The sequence below is a fragment of the Natrix helvetica genome, assembly GCF_964273705.1.
Source record: "Natrix helvetica genome assembly, chromosome: 1".
In the NCBI taxonomy this organism is placed as follows: domain Eukaryota; kingdom Metazoa; phylum Chordata; class Lepidosauria; order Squamata; family Natricidae; genus Natrix; species Natrix helvetica.
The window spans coordinates 189,552,753-189,561,566 of NC_138548.1; positions in this window are offsets into that span (position 1 = coordinate 189,552,753).

Genomic DNA, 8,814 nt, shown 5'->3' on the forward strand with positions numbered 1-8,814 from the left:
GAGGCACATGGCTGCAGCTCTCCTTTTCCATTCAGTTGGAGTAAGACAGCTCCCACTGCTACATTGCTTGCATCTGCCTGCACTATAAATTTCCTGGCTGGATCAGGATGTCTCAATATTGGCTCATGTGCGAACAATCCCATCAATGTTTCAAATGCTTTTTGACAACCCAGGTCCCACTATAAGGGTTGACTTGGACGAGGCTTTCCGGCAAGGTGTCTTGTTTTCAATAGGTTGGTAAGGGGTAAAGCCACCTTGGCAAATGATGGTATGAACTGATGGTAGAAGTTGGCAAACCCCAAGAAGCTCTGTAATTGTTTCCGAGTTCTTGGAGCCTGCCAGTCCATTACCGCCTGTATCTTTGCCGGATCCATTTCTATTCCCGCCTTGGAAACACTATAGCCTAAGTAGTCCAAATGGGTCTGGTGGAATTCACATTTGGATATTTTGACATACAATTGGGCTTTTAACAATTTGTTCAGAACGTCCCTTACCAATTTTATGTGCTGATCCATGGTTTTCGTGTAAATCAAAATATCATCTAGGTAAACGAGTACACCTTTATAGAGATGTTCATGCAGTATTTCGTTTATGAACTGCATGAACACCGCCGGTGCCCCCTGTAACCCGAATGGCATCACCCGATATTGGTAGCTCCCCAGGGGACAATTAAAGGCTGTCTTCCACTCATCCCCTTCTTGGATCCTGACACGATAATAAACCTCTCTTAGATCTAACTTAGTGAAAATCACTCCCCTCAGATAAACGGGCCAGCACTTTATGAGTGGCAGCAGGTACATATGCTCTATGCACACTCCGTTTATACCCCGAAAGTCTACACATAGACGCAGACCACCATCCTTTTTCTCTCTGAATAACACAGGAGCTGCAATAAGGGATCTTGCTGGCTGTATAAAACCCCGTGCCAGGTTCTTGTCAATATATTTTCTCATCTCCTCTAACTCTTTGGGTGTCATAGAGTACATCCTTGGCTTGGGGAGCTTGGGTCCTGGCACAATTTCGATAGCACAGTCAGTAGAACAGTGTGGAGGGAGGACGTTGCACTCTTTTTCACTAAAAACCTCAGCTAAATCGGTGTATTCCTCTGGGACCCCTACCAATTGGTCCACACCCTTCAACATCTCTACCTCCTGCTGCTGACTATTCCCTGTGAGCCAACTTCCTGTGCTTAGGTGTTCATGTGGCAGTAGTTCAGGGCCCACCCCAATGCGTATACACTGACAACTCCCCACCATATGAGGGCCCCCCCTTATCCAGCCATGCAAGGCCAATTTTCACAGTTTCCGTCATCCGTGGCACTACGATAAACCGGATTATCTCCCAGTGGTTCTCAAGCTCGAGTCTGATTTTCACTGTAATCTGGGTAGCTGGTGCCTCACCCAACACTGACCCATCTACTTGTTCAAGCCGTAGGGGACGGGACAGGTTTCGAACTTTTATCCCCAGCTCCCTCACCGTGCTTAGACTTATGAGGCAACGAGTACTCCCAGAATCGATTAAGGCGTCATACGTCTGACGCCTCTGAGCAGTGAGGGTAACAGGCACCCAGAAGGGTTTTATTGGCCTACTCACCATAGGGTCATTTTCACCCTCTTCATCAGTTTCGCACCCTGGAGGATTTGCATCTGCTGGATCTCAAGAGTCATCAACCCCCACTGTGGAGTTTTCAGTAGCAGCTTGCTGAATGCCCCGAGATTTCTCCGGCATTTTCCTCATGGTTTTCCGGGCCGTACTAGGTGGAACTGGACTCGCCTGGATTGCCTTAGGCTGTGCGGCTGGGGTCATCGTGTTGCAGTCCACTGCTCTATGCCCGAGTTTTCCACACCGGAAACATATAATGGGAGGTCTGTTTGTTACTGTCTTTTCCATTGACCTTGCCACCGACGTCAAGGATCCCGGGGAACGGCTCACTGTACGAGGAAACGGAGTGGTCTAGCATTTCCCTCATCTCTGGGTCTAAGGTCCCTCAACTCTGCTTCTAGTTCTGTAGTGGCTTGATACCAGAACCACAGGCAGGGTTGTAGGCCTTGATACACACATACCTGCCGGATTGATCTATCTAAGCCGGTCTTAAACTGATATACTAACAGTCTCTCTGGCCAGCCTCTTAGTTTACCTGACAACCGCCGGAAATCCCGTATATAATCAGCAACCAGTCAGCCCTTCTGGCGTAATGCCATCAACTCCCCTTCCACCCTTTGTACCCAGGTTGGATCCTTAAACCGTTCTCGGAGTCATCCAAAAATGCCGCAACTCTGGACTGTGTTCGCTGTAGAGGTCCACAGCCCAATCTGCAGCATTTCCCTCCAAGCCCCCTGCAATGGCCATCACTATGGCCCATTGTGAAGTGTACAAATGGCCAACTCTGTCCATACGCTCTATCACATGGCCCAAGAAAATGGCTACTTTGTCTGGGCTACCATCGAAAGAGACCTTCAAGGAGGGGGGCTCCCAACAACCCCCCACTGTAGCCTGGCCTTGTCCACTTCCAGCTAGCCAGGTATAGACTGGATGGCCACTAGATACTGCCTATCAATGTTGACTTCTGTTGTCACTTAACGGTTCCCTTCACTGTTTGGGTGGAAGCCTCAAAGGCAACTGTGGGTCCAGCTCCCTGCCACTGGCACCCAACCTCAACTTTGGACTGGCTAGACGGAAGTGAGGGATAGGCTGGAAAGGGGGCTGGGAAGTGTTCCTGCTATCTGACCAGCCATCCCCTCTGTTCTCTGGATAACCAGAACTGCTATCACGGAAGCTAGCCTCCCCAAACCACTCCCTCAGACAATCCATCGTCCAGCTACCCAAGGCAGTGGAGTAGCTCCAATCACCCTCATCTTCAGTCAACCTCCTTTCTCTCCACCGAGTGAGGTGACCCCCCCCCCTTGGGAGAAGGCACGGGTAGTACTGAGCTGGTTGTTAACCCCGTACGCTTCCACCACTCATTCAATGGCACCACTGGTTGATACGTAGGTATAGCCCCAGTGGCAGAGGCCTGGTCTACTAAGGGACTCTCCTTACGTCTTACAGCTACCTCTGTTTCCTCCTCCTGTGTTGGAACGACCAAAGGAGTGACCTCAGGTAGGACCACTGCTGCTGCCTCTGCTCCTTCAGACAACATTCAGACCAAACAGGAACTGTGCAAAGTGAAGTGTTGATAGGGGGTAAGAACTGACTTTTCGTTCACGTTCCGGCGTTCATGTTGCATACAAACAGAGATTCAGTTTGTTTGGTGAAAAACTTTTATCTCTATCTAACAAACTACGCGATAACCATCACTAAATGACAATGATACAAAGGTAATCAAATCCAGTTCTAACCAAGTTAACACCATCACCCATATATATAACATTACCCCACCCAGCTCCACCCCCAACTCCACCCAGATGACACCCACCCACCATCACCAAGACCCACACCTCCAGGCACACCCCCACTCAGTGTCGTCATAGCCTCTTTCCTGGTTAGCGGCATCCGAGCAAAAGAGTTACATCAGAGTAGGCAGTTGCACCCGAGTAGAAGAGTTACATCAGAGGAGACAGTTGCACCCGAGTAGAAGAGCCACATGCAGCTACAGGCTCAATCGGCATCAGAGAGGCAACATCAACGTGGCAGCGTTGCATGGTGGGCATGGTGATGGACAGGGTCCCCCTGGATGGCAGCCTGAGGGCTGACACAAGCCATTGTTTTGGATCCTGAAGGGCAACTAAGCCATAGGGTGGAAAATGGGAGAAATTGACAGCTTCAAAGTGAATAAAGACAAACTGGATGGTCTTTCTCTGCACTAGCACCAAAAGATTGAGTAAACAAGATTGTAAGGTGAATGTTGAATGATGCAATTGGGGGTTGTGAACATGGTCTTGAGGAAACTGGGATCACTTCACAGTTCTGAGCAATGCACCCCAATGAATTAGCACACTTACCATATGCAGATATTATGCAGATTCAAAGTACCCTTTATTGAGTGCAGAGCACTGGTACGTAGTGAAATGAAGCTAGCTCTATCAGACTTCCGCATACCAGAGGCATAAGAAGGCTTGACAGTCCCTGCCTCTCCAGGTGTTCTCAGGTACGTGGGGCAATCATCCATCACTTCTCCTTTGGTCCGTTCTCAGCAGCCGCTAGTCTTGATCCTTTCACTGGGTCCAGTCACTGTTACATCCAGCTATGAAGGGCACTCCCTCCTTCCACTCTCACCATCCCCCTCCATACTGAGGCCTCCCCCCCCCCCATGTGGAGGAAATGAAATGGGTATGAAATGGAGCGCAGGAACACCAGGCTTTGGCCAATGTTGTTTCGGAACTTGACACATTATTTACCCCCTCCCAACATCCCAAAGGTACATCAAAGCAGAGAAAAGGAACAAAAATCCCATGCAAGCATAACCCCAATCCTCCCCCCTCAGGTCTATGGGACCTGACATGTTACTCCTAAAGAAAAGGGGACATCCACCTGGAGACAAAATAATAAACAATAAGAACAATTAGTTAGGTTTCTCAGGGTAAAGTTGGTGGAAGTGGTCTAGGGGCTCTAATGTGTTTTTTGTGAACCCACTCATTTTGTGATGTGTGGAGTCTTTCCAGGCCATTAAATACTGAGTGGACACATCGTGTCATCTTGAATCAAAGATCTGTTTAATCTCAAAGTGTTCACTTTCTACCATAATAGGTTGTGGTATGGGGTGGGCGTGGGTTGTAAGAATGAGGTTACTTCAGGTTTTAATAGGCTACAATGGAAGATTGGGGTCACTTGCCACAATGACTAGGTTAATTGCATCTCCACTGTGACCAGCTTAATAATGTGGATGATGGGGAATGGTCCTAAAAATTTTGGTCCAAGTTTTTTAGATGGTTGGAAGGACTAAAAGAACTGAGTGGAAAGGTAGACTCGATCCCCAACTTTAAATGGTTTAGGCTCCACTCTCTTTTTGTCTGCCTGACCCTTGTAGGCTGCTTTTGCTTCGTCTAGGACTTTGCGAACCATAGGCCAGGTGGTCTTTAGCTAACTTTTTAAAGTAATTTTTTTTGTTTTTTTCATAAACAATCCATTTTCCATTAACCATTGTGTTGTTTGGACATACATATTTTGTGCCAACATTAAAATATACAATCTTATTCATAATTTAATCTCATTTTAGCTTAATTTCCCATACCTTAAGTATCTAATATTATAACAATCCCATTGTAATTTATTTAAATCTATTAGTTATATTGACTATTAATACATTTTCTATACTTTAGATAACTTTTTTACTATTAATTCTTATGTCTATTCTCTAACCACCGGTAAAAAGATTCCCAAACCTATTATAGGTTTGTTCTTTCTCTTTGATAGCCAGTGTCAATCTGTTCATTTCTGCACATTCTAATATTTTCCTAATCATATTCTCCTCTGTAGGAATCTCTTCACTTTTCCAATTTTGTGCAAATGCAATCCTAGCTGCTGTTATAACATGAATAATCAAATATACATTTTCTTTACTATCGTTTTCTGGTAATATCTCCAGCAAAAATATTTCAGGTTTTAAATCAATATGTTGTTGTATCATTTTTTCCAGCCACATATGTATTTTAGTCCAAGCAAAGTCAATGGGAAGGCCACTGTTTTGAAAAAAGGTCTGTCACTACCCAAATTACTGTGTTTCTGGAGCTCTCTGGGAGTTCTACGATAAAATCCTAGAAATCTCCAGGGTGAAGGATCAGCTACCTGCTGTAAAAGGCCAGGGATGCAGGTGGGGAGGCTGGCAGCATAACTTTCAATGTCCTTGTTAAGGGATGGCAAAATTGTAATTTCAGGAGGTGCAAAGTTTTTACAAACCCCAAATGCCCTGCCAATTTGGAGTCATGGCAGGCTTGCTTGGTTTTTAGTCTTTTGCTAGCTGGGACATAAGAGTTTTCCTCCCCACCACAGTAGTCCATCTTGCACGGAGCAAGTGTTTTTGTGGTCAAGGAACCAGTCATCCTGCTCTAGGGCCTGTTTAAAGGCTACAGTGATGGCAATATCCATAGGGGGTCCTTTGCTTGAGATCTTGTGGTGATCCATGTTTTCCCGAAAATGTGACCTTCCCTGAAAATAAGTCCTAGCTTGATTATTTTGGGTGGGCCTAATATAAGTCCTACCCCAAAATATAAGCCCTGACCAGCACAGGAGGCAGCCCCTCCCTTCCCCTGTCACCTTATGGTGGCTTGGTCCCTTAATCACAACCTGCAGATCAGCTGAGCCAGTGAAGGCTGGGAGCTGCCTCTCATTCTGTCTCTCTGGGCGCCTGGAGATGTTTCTGGTGCACTCTTGCAATGCCAGGCAAACTCACAGCTGAGGGCTCCTCTCTTCATCAGCTCACCTTACAGCTCTGGAGCAGGCTGTAACCATGGTTTGCACTCCATCAGGCCTGGAGGTTGGGCATAGATCAGGCTACTGCTACAATGAGGCAGAAAGCTGTGCAGCGTGTCAGAATCAGGTCCCGCCCCACATCTGCCTGGCTGCTGGGCCTGCTACATCTGCTGTTGCTGGCCTGGTGGAAGCTCATTGCACTCCGGGCTGCACTGCTCTCAGTAGTTCAACTGGGGGCTGCTCCTGCCTGCCGTGGGGCAACTTGGCCCAGATCTACAGAGCATCTCTGCCACCAGCCTGCCAGGGTCCTCTTCACCAGCAGTCATGCTGCCCTGTGCGAGCTCCGTGGTGGAACTGCAGCAGGATGGAAGAGAGAGGGGGAGATCGTCCCTTTCTCCTTTCCACCCCAAAACCCCATCTTCCTTGGCCAAGCCTCCAGCCTGCACCCCTCTCACTGGAGCAAGATGTGGAACACAACGTTACCCATGGAGGCCTCCTACTGCAATAGTGTGCTGCAGCTTCAGAACAAACCTCTGCCTTCCCTGCATAGGATTGCAACACTGAAGGCTTTGGGTGGAGCATTTTTGGGATGTGTGTCTCTGCTGGTCTCAAGGAAAGAGTCATTGGCAGGAAACAATACCCCCCCCCCCCAATTTTCATGCCGATCCTCTTTTCCTTGAGCCCAGCAGAAATGTACATCCCAAAAATGCTCCATCTGAATCCTTCAGCGTTGCAATCTGGGATGTGTGTCTGTTTAATATAGAACTATAATTTAGTATACCATCCTTCAATTTTGAATTTCCCCTATTATTACTTCCCCTTATTACATATAATGTGTATTTTAGTAATCCCCCTTTCTCTAAACCCCATCCCTCTAATTGGTTTTGTTTTGTTATGCTACTATATATTAAACATATTCCATTTTCTAACTATCATCTCTTATCCGCCTTAAAGCTTTGATTATTCTTTTCTTAGCTTGTCTCCCATATTCCTGTCTTGGATCTTTATTTCTAACTATTTCCAAGTCTTGTCTACTCATTTTAAACTTTCCTCCCTTCTCTATTCTTTTCCATTGTCTAGTTTTTGAGATATCTGCTCTTGCCCCTATCTTTCTCCATAAAATATTCTTGTTTCCCTAGTTTCTGTTTTAATTTCCTTTGAGCATTCTACCTTTGGCTTATGTTATCAATTCCTATTGTTTTTATTATTATCTCTTTTTTTCCTTGTTCTATTTGTTTTGTCTGTTCCCTTTTTCCGTCTCCTCTTTCAGTTGGCTCCTCCTCTTCCTGGGCGTCTTGAACACTCACTGTCTCTTGTATTATGTTTCCCAGCATTTCATCTATACTCTCCATTTTTCTGGTAGTGTCTTATCTCCTTTGTACTTTAATGCCACTTCTTCCCAAGTTTCACTCTGTTCTTCTTGATGAAGCATCTTGTTGAGTTTTATTAAATCCCTTTTTGTCCAATAATCCAAAGGCCATATGTTCAAACCTACAAACACTTCTCAAAATGATCAGTGTTCTTATTTCTTTGTATTCCAAGCTTTGTATGCCTATTCCTCTGGAGAGCCTCTTAAATCTTCCAGCACCTCCTTAAATCCCTCTATAAATGCACTCTTATATTGTAACCCTCAAGGTTCTTTTCAGCAAAGTTTTCTTTCATACATTTAAATCTACAATCAACAAACAAAATTTTGGGAATGTGTTGTCAGCAGGTGGCACTCTTTAATTTTCAATATTAGACTGTTTTTCCAATTTTCCACAATATAAAGATAATGTTAGTTTTTGAATGAATAGTTCCAGCGTTCAAGATGTCTTTCCAATAAAATGCCTTTTCAGTTTAAAAGTCCAATTTTCTGTATTTTTAACATTATTTCTCTTTTTTTCTTCCCTCTGATTCTGCCTCCTCTACTTTTAATATTTTTTCAAACTGCTCCATTAAATAATTGTGAATCCTTTTCCAAATTCTTTTTGGGATTTGAGAATTCAAGTAAATAAAATTCTTCTCGCTCAGTTCCAAACACTGTCCAGCATCTGTACGCTGATGATACTCAGCTGTACATCTCCACCCCGAACCACCCCAACGAGGCCGTCAAAATGATGTCCCGGTGCTTGGAAGCCGTACGGGTCTGGATGGATGACAACCGACTCAAACTCAACCCCTCCAAGACGGAGTGGCTGTGGCTTCCGGCCCCCCGGTTTAACCAGTTGCTTCCATCTCTGGCCATCGGGGGCGTGCAACTGGCCCCCATGGAGCGGGCGCGCAATTTGGGCGTCCTCCTGGATGCCCGGCTGTCCATGGACGACCATGTGACAGCCGTGGCAAGGGGGGCGTTCCACCAGGTCCGCCTGGTGCGCCAATTGCGCCCCCTATTGGACCGGGATGCCTTACGCACAGTCACTCATGCGCTGGTGATGTCTCGCCTAGACTACTGCAATGCTCTCTACATGGGGCTTCCCTTGTGAT